This window comes from Sapajus apella, unplaced genomic scaffold (genome assembly GCF_009761245.1).
Source record: "Sapajus apella isolate SASKATOON/1434 unplaced genomic scaffold, GSC_monkey_1.0 scaffold50, whole genome shotgun sequence".
Taxonomy (NCBI): domain Eukaryota; kingdom Metazoa; phylum Chordata; class Mammalia; order Primates; family Cebidae; genus Sapajus; species Sapajus apella.
Genome location: NW_022436990.1, coordinates 4,302,604 through 4,317,080, shown reverse-complemented (window position 1 = coordinate 4,317,080; position 14,477 = coordinate 4,302,604). Strand labels below are relative to the sequence as shown.

At 35.8% G+C, this 14,477-nt stretch overlaps 1 long non-coding RNA gene across 1 annotated transcript; it reads left to right on the top strand.

The window, feature by feature from the left end:
- The first annotated feature begins 1,559 nt into the window (after window positions 1-1,559).
- LOC116526238 lies at window positions 1,560-5,131 on the top strand. Its single transcript, XR_004258039.1, has 4 exons — window positions 1,560-1,571; window positions 1,999-2,007; window positions 3,468-3,469; window positions 5,027-5,131. It is a non-coding gene; the product is annotated as an uncharacterized LOC116526238 (long non-coding RNA).
- Window positions 5,132-14,477: the final 9,346 nt, after the last annotated feature.

Genomic DNA, 14,477 nt, shown 5'->3' with positions numbered 1-14,477 from the left:
CAGCATATCTAAGGGAATCCTGACATCACCCCTCCCCTAACCTCAGGCTGCACAGCTCACAGCTCCAAAAGATACTCTTTTCCTCCACTTGAGGAGAGGAGAGGGAAGAGTGAGGACTTTGTCCTGTATCTTTGATACCGCCTCAGCCAAAGCAGGATACAGCACCAATCAGAGTCATGAGCACCCCACCCTTTCCAGGCCCTAGATCCTGGGTGACATTTCTAGACACATCCTGGGCCAAAAGGAAATCTGCTGCCTTAAAGGGAAGAACCCAGTCCTGGAAGGATTCATCACCTACTAACTGAAGAGCCCTTGGGCCCTGAATAATCATCAGAGAAACCCGGGTACTATATTGAGGGCCTTAGGTGAGACTCTGACACTCACTGCCTTCATGTGAGACTCAGCACATTCCCAGCTGTGGTGATTATGGGGCAAGATTCTTTCTACTTCAGAAAAGCAGAGGGAAAAGCAAAGAGGACTTGGCATTGCACACTACATAGCAGCTCAGCCACAAGGGGGTGGAGCAGTAAGTGGGCTCTTCGATTCTCTGATTCCAAGTCTTGGCTCTTGGGCAGCATTTTTAGACCTTCCCTGGGCCAGAGTAGGGCCCACTGACTGGAAGGGTGAGTCCCAGGCCAGGAAGCATTCACCACATTTCAGCTTCAGTCAGGAAGCTGACTGAAGAGTCCTTGGGCTTTAAGGGAATATTGGTGGTAGTCTGGCAGTACTTCCTGTGGGCCTGTTGTAACAGGGGCAATGGGGTGAGACCCTCTGCCTCTGAAAATGAAAGGGAAGAGTGGTAATGACTGCATCTTGTGGCCTGAGTGCCAACTCAGCCACAGAACAATAGAACATCTGGTAGACTTCCAAGGTTTTTGACTCTAGTCCCTGATTCCTGGATGGCACCTCTGGACATGTCCAGGGCCTGGGAGAACTCGCCAACATAAAGGGAAGGAAACAGGCCAGACTGGCTTTGCCACTTGCTGATTATACAGCCTCAATGTCTTGACCAAGTATAGGCCATAGCCAGGGAGTGGTTACAGTGGTCCTTGAGTGAGACCCAGTGCTGTTTTGGCTTCAGGTTTGACCCAGTGCAGTCCTAGTGGTGGTGGACACAGGGTGTGCTTTGTCACACCACCACCAGCTCCAGATTGCTCAGAACAGAAAAAAAGACTCTGTTCATTTGTAAGAAATTAAGAGAAAAGAACAGTCTCTACCTGGTAATCTAGAGAATTATTCTGAATCTTGTCCAAAACTATCAAGGCAGTATCTCTATAAGTCTGCAAGAACCACAGCATTAATGAGATTGGGGTACCCTCTAAAGCAGACACAGATTAGATCACAAGACCTAAGTCCTTTTGAATATCTGTAAAGCCTCCCCATGAAGGATGAGTGAAACAAGTCCAGACTGAGAAGACAACAATAAATAACTAAGTCTTCAATGCTTATACACCAAAGAATATCTCTAAGCAGCATCATCATCCAAGAAACTATAATCTCACCAAATGAACTAAATAAGTCATCAGGAAACAGTCCTGGAGAAACAGAGATATGTGACCTTTCAAATAGAAGTTTCAAAATAGCTGTGTTGAGGATACTCAAAGAAATTCGAAATAACACAGAGAAAGAATTCATAATTTGATCAGATAAATTTAACAAAAAGATTAAAATAATGAAAAGAACCAAGTGGAAACTCTGGTGCTGAAAAATGCAGTTGGCATACTGAAGAATGCATCACAGTCTTTTAACAGCAGAATTGGTCAAGCAGAAGAAATAGTAAGCTTGAAAACAGACTACTTGAAAATACACAGTCAGAGAAAACAAAAGAATAAAAAAAAAAAGCATGTTTGCAAGATCTAGAATATAGGCTCAAAAGGGCAAATCTAAGCGTTATTGGCCTTAAAGAGAAGGTAGAGAAATCAATAGGGGTAGAAAGTTTATTCGAAGGGATAATAACAGAGAACTTTCCAAACCCAGAGCAAGATATCAATATACAAGTACAAGAAGGTTATAGAATACCAAGTAGATTTAACCCAAAGACTACCTCAAGGCATTTAATGATCAAACTCTCAAAGATCAGGGATAAAGAAAGGATCCTAAAAGAACAACAGAAAAGAAATAAATAACATACAATGGGGCTCCAGTACATCTGGCAGCAGATTTTTCCGGGGAAATCTTACAGGCCATGAAAGAGTGGCATGACATACTTAAAGTTCTGAAGGAAAAAAATCTTTTACACTAGAATAGTATATCTGGGGAAAATATCCTTCAAATATGAAGAAATAGAGATTTTCTGAGACAGAAAAAAAAAAAAAAAAAAAAAAAACCTGGGGGTTTTATCAACATCAGGCCTGTCCTTCAAGAAATTCTAAAAGGAATACTTTAGAATTGATCATTAACATGATCAAAAAGAAATCACATGAAGGTACAAAATTCACTGGTAATAGTAAGTAGACAGAAGAACACAGAATATTATAATACTGTAACTATGTGTGTATAAACTACTTTTTTTGTTTTTGAGATGGAATCTCACTCTGTTACCCAGTCTGGAGTGCAGTGGCACAGTCTCAGCTCACTGCAACCTTCATCTCCTGGGTTCAAGCAATTCTCCTGCCTCAGTCTCCCAAGTAGCTGGGATTACAGGTGCCTGCCACCACAGCCAGGTAATTTTTTGTATTTTTTTAGTAGAGATAGGGTTTCACCATGTTGGCCAGGCTGGTATTGAACTCCTGACCTCAGGTGATCCACCTGCCTCAGCCTCCCAAAGTGCTGGAACCCACTTTTATGTTAAGTAAAAAGACCAAACAAGGAACCAATAAAAAATTAACTATAACTTTTAAAGGCATAGACAGTACAATAAGATATAAATGTAAACAAGAAAATGTTAAGTCAGGGGACAAAGCTAAGGCATACAGTTTTATTAGTTTTTCTCTTTGCTTGGTTGGTTGTTTAATTACACAAAGAGTGTTAAGTCATTATCAATTTAAAATAATAGGTTATAAGACAGTATTTTCGAGACTCATGGTGACCTCAAACCAAAAAACATACAACAAATACACAAAAAATAAAAAGCAAGAAACTAAACCGTATCACCAGAGAAAATCACCTTCACTAAAAGGAAGACAGGAAATAAAATAAAAAGACCACAAAACAACAATAAGAAAACAAATAACAAAATGATAGGAGTAAGTCATTACTGAAAAATAAAGACAATGAATGTAAATGGACTAAACTTTCTAATCAAATGGCATAGACTAGCTGAATGGATTTTTAAAAGACCCCAAAATCTGTTGCCTATCAGAAACACATTTCGTCTATAAAGACACACATAGACTGAAAATGAAGGGACGGGATGGAAAAACATATTTCATGCCAATAAAAGCCAAAAAAAAAAAAAAAAAAAAAAGAACAGGAATACTTGTATTGTTGCACAATTTTAGAGACTAGAGAGACTGTGGTGATTGCAGAAGTTGATTTTAAGTGTACACTGGCCCAGCTCAAATTTGTATTTAAAATGGCTGAGAACCTAACAAACACAGGGCTTGACACTTAATACGTGAAGTACACAGTGGTGCTAAAACAAGCTTGCAAGTATAGAACAAAGACAATGTACCAAGCAATGACAGGCACCTAACCTAGGCTTCCATATGACAGTTGCTATGCAACCCAGATGTTTGCTATCTGCAGAGCTCAAGGATTCAAGCATGGGCCTTATCTATTACCTTCTGCTACAGTGCCTAGAAGGCAGGAGTCCAGCCTACATGGGCATTTCTCATAACCTTTGCTGTGTTACAGAAACTTATAGCTACCAGCTATAGAGAACAGGAATATGAAAATTCATAAACTTATAAAACTTGCAAAGCAGGATACTATTTAATGGGAGGGAGAAGGACTTAGGGAAGTTTCATTATAAAAGAAAAATTTAATTTCTCCTTTTCTCTCCTGCATTTATTTTTATATTGTTTTATTATTTTTTTCCCTCTTCAATATCAGACAAAATAGACTTAAAAACTACAAGAATATACAAAGAAAGTCACTGCATAATGATAAAGGGGTCAATTCAGCAAGAGGTTATAATTTTAAACATATATGTACACAACGCTAGAGCACCCAGATATACAAAGCAAATAAAAAGAGAGATAGGTCCCAATACATACATAGACAGAGACTTCAACAACCTACTTTCAGCATTGGACAGACAGATATTCCAGACTGAAAATCAACGAAGAAATATCAGATTTAATCTGCACGATAGAACAAATGGACCTAATAAATATTTACAGAACATTTCAGCCAATGGCTCCATAATATACATTCTTCTCAGCACATAGATCATTCTCTGTTGGAATTTCCCTAATATTTCCCTAATATTGTGCCAGCCATCCCGAATGAATTCCAACATTTCTCAAAGATAGACCATATGTTAAATCACCAAACAAGTCTTAAAACATTCAAAAAAGAAATTGAAGTATTAGCATTATCAAGTATCTTCTCTGACCACAATTGAATAAAACTAGAAATTAATACCAAGAGGAAGTTTGGAAACTATACAAATACATGACAATTAAACAATATACTCCTGAATGACCAGTGGATTAATGAATTAATTAGGAAATTAAAAATTTCTTTAACCAAGTGATAATGGAAATACAATCTACCAAGACCTATGGGATACAGCAAAAGCGTACTAAAAGGAAAGTTTATAGCTGTAAGTGCCTACACCAAAAAAGAAAAACTTCAAATAAACAAACTAATGCTGCATCTAAAAGAACTAGAAAAACAAGAGAAAACCAAATTCAAAATTAGTAGAATATTAAGAATCACAGCAGAAATTAAAATGAAGAAAGCAATGCAAAATGAATCAAAAAGTTGTTTTTTTCAGAAGTTAAACAAAATTGGCCAAGCTTTAGTCAGATTAAAAAAAAAAGAAAGAGAGGAGATCCAAATAAATAGAATCAGAGATGAAAAAAGAGACGTTACAACTAATACTGTCAAAATTCAAATGATCATTAGTGGCCACAATGAGCAAGTATATGCCAATAATTTGGAAAACCTACAGGAAATGTACAAATTCCTAGACACATACAACCTGCCAAGATTGAACCATGAAAAAATCCAAAACCTGAATAGATCAATAATAAGTAATGAAATCAAAGCCAAAATAAAAAGTCTTCTGATAAAGAAAAGCCCAGGACCCAATTGCCTCACTGCTAAATTCCACCAAACATTTAAAGAAGAACTAATATCAGTTCTACTCAAACTATTCCAAAAAATAGACGAGAAAGAAATACTTCCAAACTGATTCTACAAGGGCAGTATTACCCTGATAGGAAAACCACACAAAGACTCATCAAAAAAAAAAACAAAACAAAACAAAACAAAAAAACAGAAAATTATAGACCAGTATCAATAATGAACAATGATACAAAAACCCTCAACAAAATACTAGCAAACCAAATTCTATAACTCCGTAAAAGGGCCGATCATCATGACCAAGTTTGATTTACCCCATTAAGCAAGGATGGTTCAACATATACAAATTAATCAATGTAATACATTATATCAACAGAATGAACAACAAAAGCCACATGATCATTTCAATTGATGCTGAAAAAGCATTTGATAAAATTCAACATCCCTTCATAAAAAGAAACTTTCAAAATACTGGGCATAGAAGAACATACCTCAACGTAATAAAAGCCCTATGTAACAGACCCACAGCTAGTATCATCCTAAATAGAGAAAAACTGAAAGTCTTTCCTCTAAGATCTGAAACATGACAAGGATGCCCACCTTTACCACTGTTATTCAACATAGTACTGGAAGTCCTAGCTAGAGCAGTCAGACAAGAGAAAGAAAGAAAGGGCATCCAAATTGGGGTGGAAGAAATCAAATTATTCTTGTTTGCAGATGATATAATCTGGTATTTGAAAAAACCTAAAGACTCCACCACCAAAAAACTATTAGAACTGATAAACAAATTAAGTAAAATTGCAGGCTACAAAATCAACATACAAACGTTAGCAGCATTTCTACATGCCAACAGGTAACTATCTGCAAAAGAAATCAAAAAGTAATGCCATTTTTAATAGCTACACATAAAATAATATAACTAAGACAAAAATTAATCAAAGAAGTCAAAGATCTCTATAATAAAAATTATAAAACTTTGATGCAAGAAATTGAAGACACCAAAAAAAAGGAAATATATTTCGTGTTCGTGAGTTTGAAGAATCAATATTGTTAAAATGTCCATGCTATCCAAAACGATATCCAGATTCAGAGCAATCTTTATCAAAATACCAATGGCATTCTTCACAGAAGTAGAAAAAAAAAATCCTAAAATTATATGAAACCAGAAAAAACCCAGAAGAGCTAAATCTACCCTAAACCAAAAAGAAACAAACAAACAAACAAAAAACTGGAGGAATCACTTTACCTCACTTCAAATTATACTATAAAGCTAGAGTAATCAAAACAGCATAGTACTAGTATATAAACAGACACACAGACCAATAGAACAAAATAGAGGAACCCAGAAACTAATCCACACAACTATAGTGAACTCATTTTTGACAAAGGTGCCAAGAACATACCCTGGGGGAAAAAATAGTCTCTTCAATAAATGGTGCTGAGAAAACTGGATATCCATATGCATAAGAATGAAACTAGACCCTTATCTCTTGCCCATATACAAAAATCAAATAAAAATGGATTAAAATTAAATCTAAGACCTTGAACTATAAAACTACTACAAGAAAACAGTGGAGAAAGCCTCCAGGACATTGGAATAAACAGAAATTTCTTGACTAATACACCATAGCGCTTACAGACAACCATAGTGCTCATGGATAACCAAAGCAAAAAATGGGCAAATGGGATCACATCAAGTTAAAAGCTTCTGCACAGCAGAGGAAACAATCAACTAAGTAAAGAGACAACCTAGAGAATGGGAGGAAATATTAGCAAATTAACCCTCTGACAAGGTATTAATAACCAGAATACATAAGGAGCTCATATAACTCCATAAGATAACATCTAATAATCCAGTCAAAAAATGAGCAAAGGTTTGAATAGATATTTTTCAAAAGAAAATATACAAAACAGGCATATATGAAAAGGTTCTCAATATCACTGATCATCAGAGAAATGCAAATAAAAACTGCAGTGAGACATTATCTCACCCCTGTTAAAATGGCTTTAATCCAAAAGGCAGGCAATAATAATTATTGGGAAGCTCATGGAGAAAAGGGAACCCTCATACACTTGATGCACAAGTGTTGGTGTTAATGTAAATTAGTACAACCACTATGGAGAACAGTTTGGAGATTCCTCAATAAACTAAAAATATAATTACCATGAGATTCAGCAATCCCACTGCTGGGTATAGGCTCAAAAGGAATGGAAATTGGTAAACAGAAGAGATATCTGCAGTCCTAAGTTTGTTGCAGCACTGTTCACAATATACAAGATTTGGAAGCAACTAAATGTCCATCAGCAGATGAATGGATAAAGAAAATATGATATATATACACAATGGAGTACTAGTGAGCCATAAAAGAGAATGAAATCCTGTCATTTACAACATGAATAGACCGGGAGGTCATTATTCTAAGTAACATACACCAGGCACAGAAAGACAAATACCACATCTTTACTCATTTGTGTGGTCTAAAATCCAAAATAATTGAAATCATGGAGATAGAGAGCAGAAGGATGGTTATCAGAGGCTGCAAAAAGTAGTGGGAGCATGCAGTGGAAGTGGGGTTGGGTAATAGGTATAGAAAAATAGAAAGAATAAATAGGCCAAGCGCGGTGTCTCATGCCTGTAATCTTAGCAATTTGGGAGGCCGAGTTACGTGGATCACTTAAGTTCCGGAGTTCGAGACTAGCCTGACCAACACATGAAACCCTATCTCTACTACAAATACAAAAATTTGCTGGAAATTGCTTGAAACCAGGAGGCAGAGGCAGCAGTGAGCCAAGATCGTGCCAGCGTACTCCAGCCTGTGCAACAGAGTGAGGCTGCCGTCTCAAAAATAAAAATAAGAATGAATAAAACCTAGTATTTGAGAGCACAACAGTGACTACAGCCAATAATTTGATTGTATGTTTAAAAATAACTAAAATAATATAATTGGATTATTTGTAACACAAAGGATAAATACTTGGGATGGATACCCCATTTTACACGACATGACTGCATGCCTGTATCAAAACATCTCATGCACGCCATAATATATACACCTACTATGTACCCACAAAAAGTAAAATTAAGAATTTTTAAAAAGAAATGCCAGAACAACACACAATAATCTGTGTTTCTTTTATTGATAAATTGATGAAAACACAGGCAAAGCTCATGCAGGGAATGGCAGATACTCTAATGCATGCTCATGTTGGTAGGCACTTAAACTTCGTTATCTCTTTTGTAGACAGCACACTACACATAGAAAATGCCTCAATATATGTATTGAGTTCTACACTAAAGTATTTTTTTTAATTTTATTTTTAAGTTCCAGGGTACATGTACAGGATGTTGCAGGTTTGTTACATAGTTAAACATGTATTACGGTGCTTTGCTGCACCTGTCGACCCATCACCTAAGTATACACTTAGTGTGCATTAGCTCTTTTTTCTGATGTACTTCCCTCACCTTCACCCTCCCCCAACAGGCCTCATACACTAAAGTATTAGAAGAAGAAGATGGCAGTAGTTGTTTCCCTGGGCAATCTAAAATTGATCTGGATTTTCATGAAATATATTATATGGTTTAAGACAATAGCTTCTCCTAGGGTAAGACTGAATTTGTATTGCCAAAGTATAAACTTGCTCTGGAAGTAGACTGGATTAGAATCTAAAATTAGATTATGATTTACGTGATAGATAATGTTTTAAAAACGAAGGAGTCACTGCATAATGAATTCTCAAATTTTGAGGACTGGTTGCCAAGCTAGTTCATTATTCAGGCTCTCTGTCACTATTCTTCTAGCCATTTTATTATTTACCAATATGTTTTTAACAGAGGATGAAAAACAGAAATAAATCACAGTATATTTAACTGTTGTCAGCAGCCAGGGTCCACAGGTTGGTGCCAGAGAATACAGGATTAATAGAATCTATTAATAATTTTCTGTTCTTGGATTTGTTACCCATGTTTTCCCTGACCCACTCATCACAGATAATTAAGAGCTGTTTATGTAAGAGAGGAAAATTAAAAATTTCTTCAAGCCAATGCAAGCTACACATTTTTTAAATTATAAATTTTAAGAAACAAAATCCCTGGCCAGATATTTCTGCTAATAATGAACTCTTAATCTCCTAGGATTTTGTTTGTTTTAGAACTTATAATCTGCCATACGCTTGTTTTTAGTTCTAAGAAAGCAATAGAGGATGCATGACAGCCATTTGCAATAAATGTGAGCACTAAAATCAATCCTCCTCCCTCCATAGTTGACCACAGTTCAGTAATGAAATCTTTCTTTCCAATCATTTTATGTTCAACAAGCAGTAAGTTTATTCTTCTATGACACATTCAAAACATTATTTACTCTTTTGTCTCTTGCCTTCATCTTGTCTGCCATCCTTACAGAGGATTTGAAGTTGAAACATCTGAACTACTTGATGTACCTCTACACTCTGTTTCTTACAGAAGCTGACCTTTTTATACAACCATTCAGGCAGCTGGATGACCTTTAATATACAGTAAATTTTCTCCTATTTTGAAAGCTTATACTGGCTTATTTTCTGGCACCCACACTTTCAAGTAGGTAATATATAAATGTGTACGTTTGTAAATGCTCCTGAAATCCAGCTGGCAGAAAATGCCAGTGTATAAATAAAATTTACCATGCTCATTTCATTTTCCTTTATGTGAAATGTACTCTAAAAGGAAATAGTGTGTTGCTGAACAAAAAAATCTAAGAACAAAATATACACAGTTCTCTGGTCTAATGAAAGTATTTTAAATGGGTAATGAGGCATGAAAAGAGAAAAAAATTATAACATGGATCACTGAACCAAATGATCAACTAAGGAGTCCTCTCTCTAAACTAACAGTCAACACCCAGCATGCATTTAGAAGGTTGTCAAGCAGCAAGGATTTCAGTAGGATCCTTTCTGCTTAAATGAGTTGAAATTCAATGAAACTGATATGAAACTCAAAGTTGTATCAGTGACATTCTACCATGAAGCAAATAACATTTTTTACAGGATTGAGGTTCTTTAGTGAAGTTGTAGTCACGGTATCAAATGCTTGGTTGCTTTAATAAAATAACCTAAAGAGAAATAGGAGTTATAGTTGAAAATGTTAAAAGAAATGTGCTTTAAAAATACTTGATCTACAATCACTTTCCAGAGCAGGAGAACAGAAAGCCCCAAATAACTAGGGATAGAATTCAAGAGGCCTCATCTGGGCAGGTCCTTGTGCTCTGATTATCCATCTAAGAAATATCTTCTGCCACAATCAATGATCAGACCAATTACTTCCTTCTAAGGAATACAGTAAAAAAAAATAACTTCTAGTTCTCATTTCTCAAGCTGCAAAAGCTAGGTACAGAATATTTACTTGAAACTAAGATTGCTCTTAATACTAGGCTAGGATCTGGAAACATTTTCCTGTAAAGTGCTAAATAGTAAATGTTTTAGGCTTTGCAGGTCACATACAGTTTGTCACATATTCTTGAGGGTTTTTTTTTTTTTTGGTATGTTTTTTGCTGCCGTTAAAAATGTTAACATTCCTAGCTCATGGGCAACGCAAAAAAAATAGGTTATTGGCTGGATTTGACCCATGAGCTATCTAGCGTTTGCCAGTCTGTTCTAAGCATTGTTCTTCCAGTGCTTACCTGCTAATTCCCCTGGAAACGGACCACACACTAATACAACCAGGAGGAATCTTTGGTTTGAACAGCCACCCACTCCCAAAATATCTGTTAAAAGATTAAGGGCACCCTTAAGGGAAGGGCTTGTGGCCCAGTTGTGGGGAACACACTCAGCAGATGCCCTCCAGGTGTCAGTTCCTTCAGAAACAGCCTCAGCTGGAGAGAGATGCTTCACTCCAGACTACATCCTTTTTAGAGCAGCTTGCATCCAGTAACTGAGCAAAGCATGAACATAAATGTCAGGCCATTGTGTCCCAGCATGGACAATTCTGCTTTTTCCCCATTCCTTTCACAGGTGTTGTTCCCTAATAAACATCTTGCACCCAAACTCCCAATATCTGCCTATGGAGAGTCCAACCTGTGACAAACTTAAACTCTGTATGTGACAACTTAATTATTCAATATGCCACACCAAATTAATGAATATCCTTTTTCCAATCGCAAACCAAAAAGGCCACTTTCAGTATCACAACTGTATACAATTTTTTTGTTATTCTAGTCAACATCTTACATTTTTAACTTTTTTCAAATCTAAACTTTGAATACTAGAAACTAATTGTGATCTTATCCCTGTGTTTTATGAGATTTCTTACCCCTTTCGAAGTCCTTCTTTGAATTTCAAGTTTGTGGCAAAGCCCTCAATCATTTTCCAATTCCTCAGAATTATTTTAAAGATTTTTCAGTATGCCAGTCTCTCTCCATTAACCTATCAAGTCTGCCCTCTACTTATGGGCTTTTCTCCAAGATAAAGATTTTTAATGATCGTGCTTTAATGCAAGGTCACTAACTCACATTGAGAGACACCATAATAAACAGGGCTATGAAACCTGTCAGTGTTTCTGTTATAAGAATACATGGAGAATGTTCATGATTAAATTGAGCAGTGTCATCTTCACATCTTCACGAGGCCATTCAGGGGCAATGTTTCTTATCTATCAGAAACTGTTGTGCTTCTCTTAAACAATTCATTGTCTTTTATCTTACCTGAATCGTGTAGAACTCATCATGTAAGAAAGCAGTCCAGGGGAGTGGTTAGACTGATTCAGACTGCTTCACAGCCTAGCTCTGCTGCTTGCTTGCTCACAACCTTGAATGAATTACTTCCACTTTCTATGCCTTACTTTCCTCATCTGTAAAATAGTAATAATGATAGTACCTTCCTCACAGGGTAATATCAAGAACTAAATGATATATATATATATATATATATATATATATATATACACACAGATACATAATACAAGTCCTAGCACAGAGAATACATTCAATAAACATAATATTATAATTTCCTTTTTAAATTGGACTACTTAAGGCCAAATTTATTTTCCTCCATGGCGTATATTTTGTATTCTCTGCTCACTTACCATGTCTTCTTGCACTTGCTTTTCACTTTGCCTTAAATTTCTAAACCTCCTCTTTTTGAAATGTATAATATTCATTATCTTTTTCTGATTATAAAATTAATAAATCTGCAAGGTCTAAAATTTATAAAATATGAAATTGGGTAACATTCATTATTGGTATAAATACTATGTATTGAATACTTGATATATGCTAAGCACTATGATAAATGTTTTACATATATTAGCAAATTTAACCCTCACAGCAACTGTATTGTTATTTTCTTCATTTTATATATGAAGAAATTAAGACCTGGAATAACACAAAATGTAACCAGAATCTCACAATTAGAAAGCAAGAGTTGGACCCACATCTACTTTACGATTTCACCATCCTAACTACTGGAAACATTTCAAGAAATTTTCTTCATTTACATGTAGTCTTTGCCTATGAGTATATATGCAAATGCTTATTTAAGAAACTTTATATAATTTTACATTTATTTATGGTTTCATGTTATTAATTCGTATTTAAAATAGAGGTTTTAATAGCTGCATAATACTTTACCTCATGTTTTTGTCAAAATGTGTTTAAGCCAATTGCCCCATTGATTTTGCCAACTTTGATTTTTTTAATAGAAGGGGTCTCACTCTGTCACAAAGGCTGGAGTACAGTGGTGCAATTATGGCTCACTGCAGCCTCAAACTCCTGGGCTCAAGTCATCATTCCATCTCAGCCTCCCAAGTAGCTTGAAACTACAGGCATGCACCATACCACCACACACAGTTAATTTTTTGTTTTTTTCATTTTTAGTAAAGACAAGGTCTCACTATGTAGCCCAGGCCTATTTTCATTACAAAACTTTGATAAACTTTCATAAACATGGAGTTTTATTATCACTTCCAATTATTTATCTAGTATCAAAACTAGAAGTAAAAATATTAAGAGATCTTAACATTTTAAGATCATTATTCATATTTTCAAAATGTATTCAAGAAACATTGACCAGTTTATTCTTGTACCAAAGTCCAAAGGGCTTATGTATCATGCCCAAAGTCAATTTTTGAGATGTATGTATGTATTTAATCCTGTTGTGTTTTTACTGGAATTGTATTATTAACATAAGCTCACTCAGGGAAAAGTAAAATCTTTACAACCAGTAATATGACATCCCCCACAACTTATTCAAGTCTTTTATAATTCCATAAAGCTTTATTTTTCTTTATACAGGTCTTATATGTTTGGGGTGAACTGTATTTCTAGATATTTCATAGTTTTTGTTGTTACTATAAAATTGGTTATTTTCTATTATATTTTATACCTGATTTTCTATTGAATAAAGGAAAGCTATTTTGTTATGGTTTTATTCTTTTTATTAACATTTAACTTGTAACAGAAAATCTTATTTCTCTTATTAGCACTATTCACTGCATAGATGCTTTTCTTGTATCTTCTAGTTGCCAATTTGAAGATCAGTAAAGAAGAAAACATTATCTATTTGCAGCTTCCAACCCCTCCCTCTTCCTCTGCCCTTGGATTTGGTTGCAAAGTCTCCTGGAGCAGTGGCATTAAGGGGAGAGCAGGGATTGGTGTGGTCAGCCCCAGCAGGGAGTAGTATTTTATCATTAACATTGTTTAAAAGTACAAGCTCACAGCAGCAGATATGCCTCTGTGCCCTGGGCAGACCTCTCCCACCACAGCCCCTGGGTAGCCACAGCTCTGGAAGGGCTCTGAGAGGGCTTCACACAGGAGTATGCTAGTAGGAGGTCACACCTGGTTCTCCATGAGCAAGAGTGGACAAGGGCATAATAAATGTATTAAATTACCCTAATATTCTCCAAATGTAGACTATCTGTAGGTGTTTTAGTCTTTTAAATTAACTGATTAAATAAAAAAAAGGACTATAGTTTGCTGCCTTACCAAGAATGAAGGTGTTTCATTAAGACCATATAGCATATTGCTTAAAAATTATCCCCATATTTTATCTTTACTGATTTATCTTTGCCTCAGCAGCCATGTACAGTCTAAGTTTGGGATTTTCTGTGTGCTCTGGAAATGTATGTTTCCTGAGAACTGCGAATTGTGTTTCTAGTTTCATGGTCTTTGTCTTAGGAAACCTAAAGTACAATGTTACACATACATACACACACACACACACACACACACACACACCCACCCCACACACACACACACACACACCCCTAATCTCAATGCTGAGGTCACTGCCTATGAGTTAGGAGAGTGTGGCTCTATCTC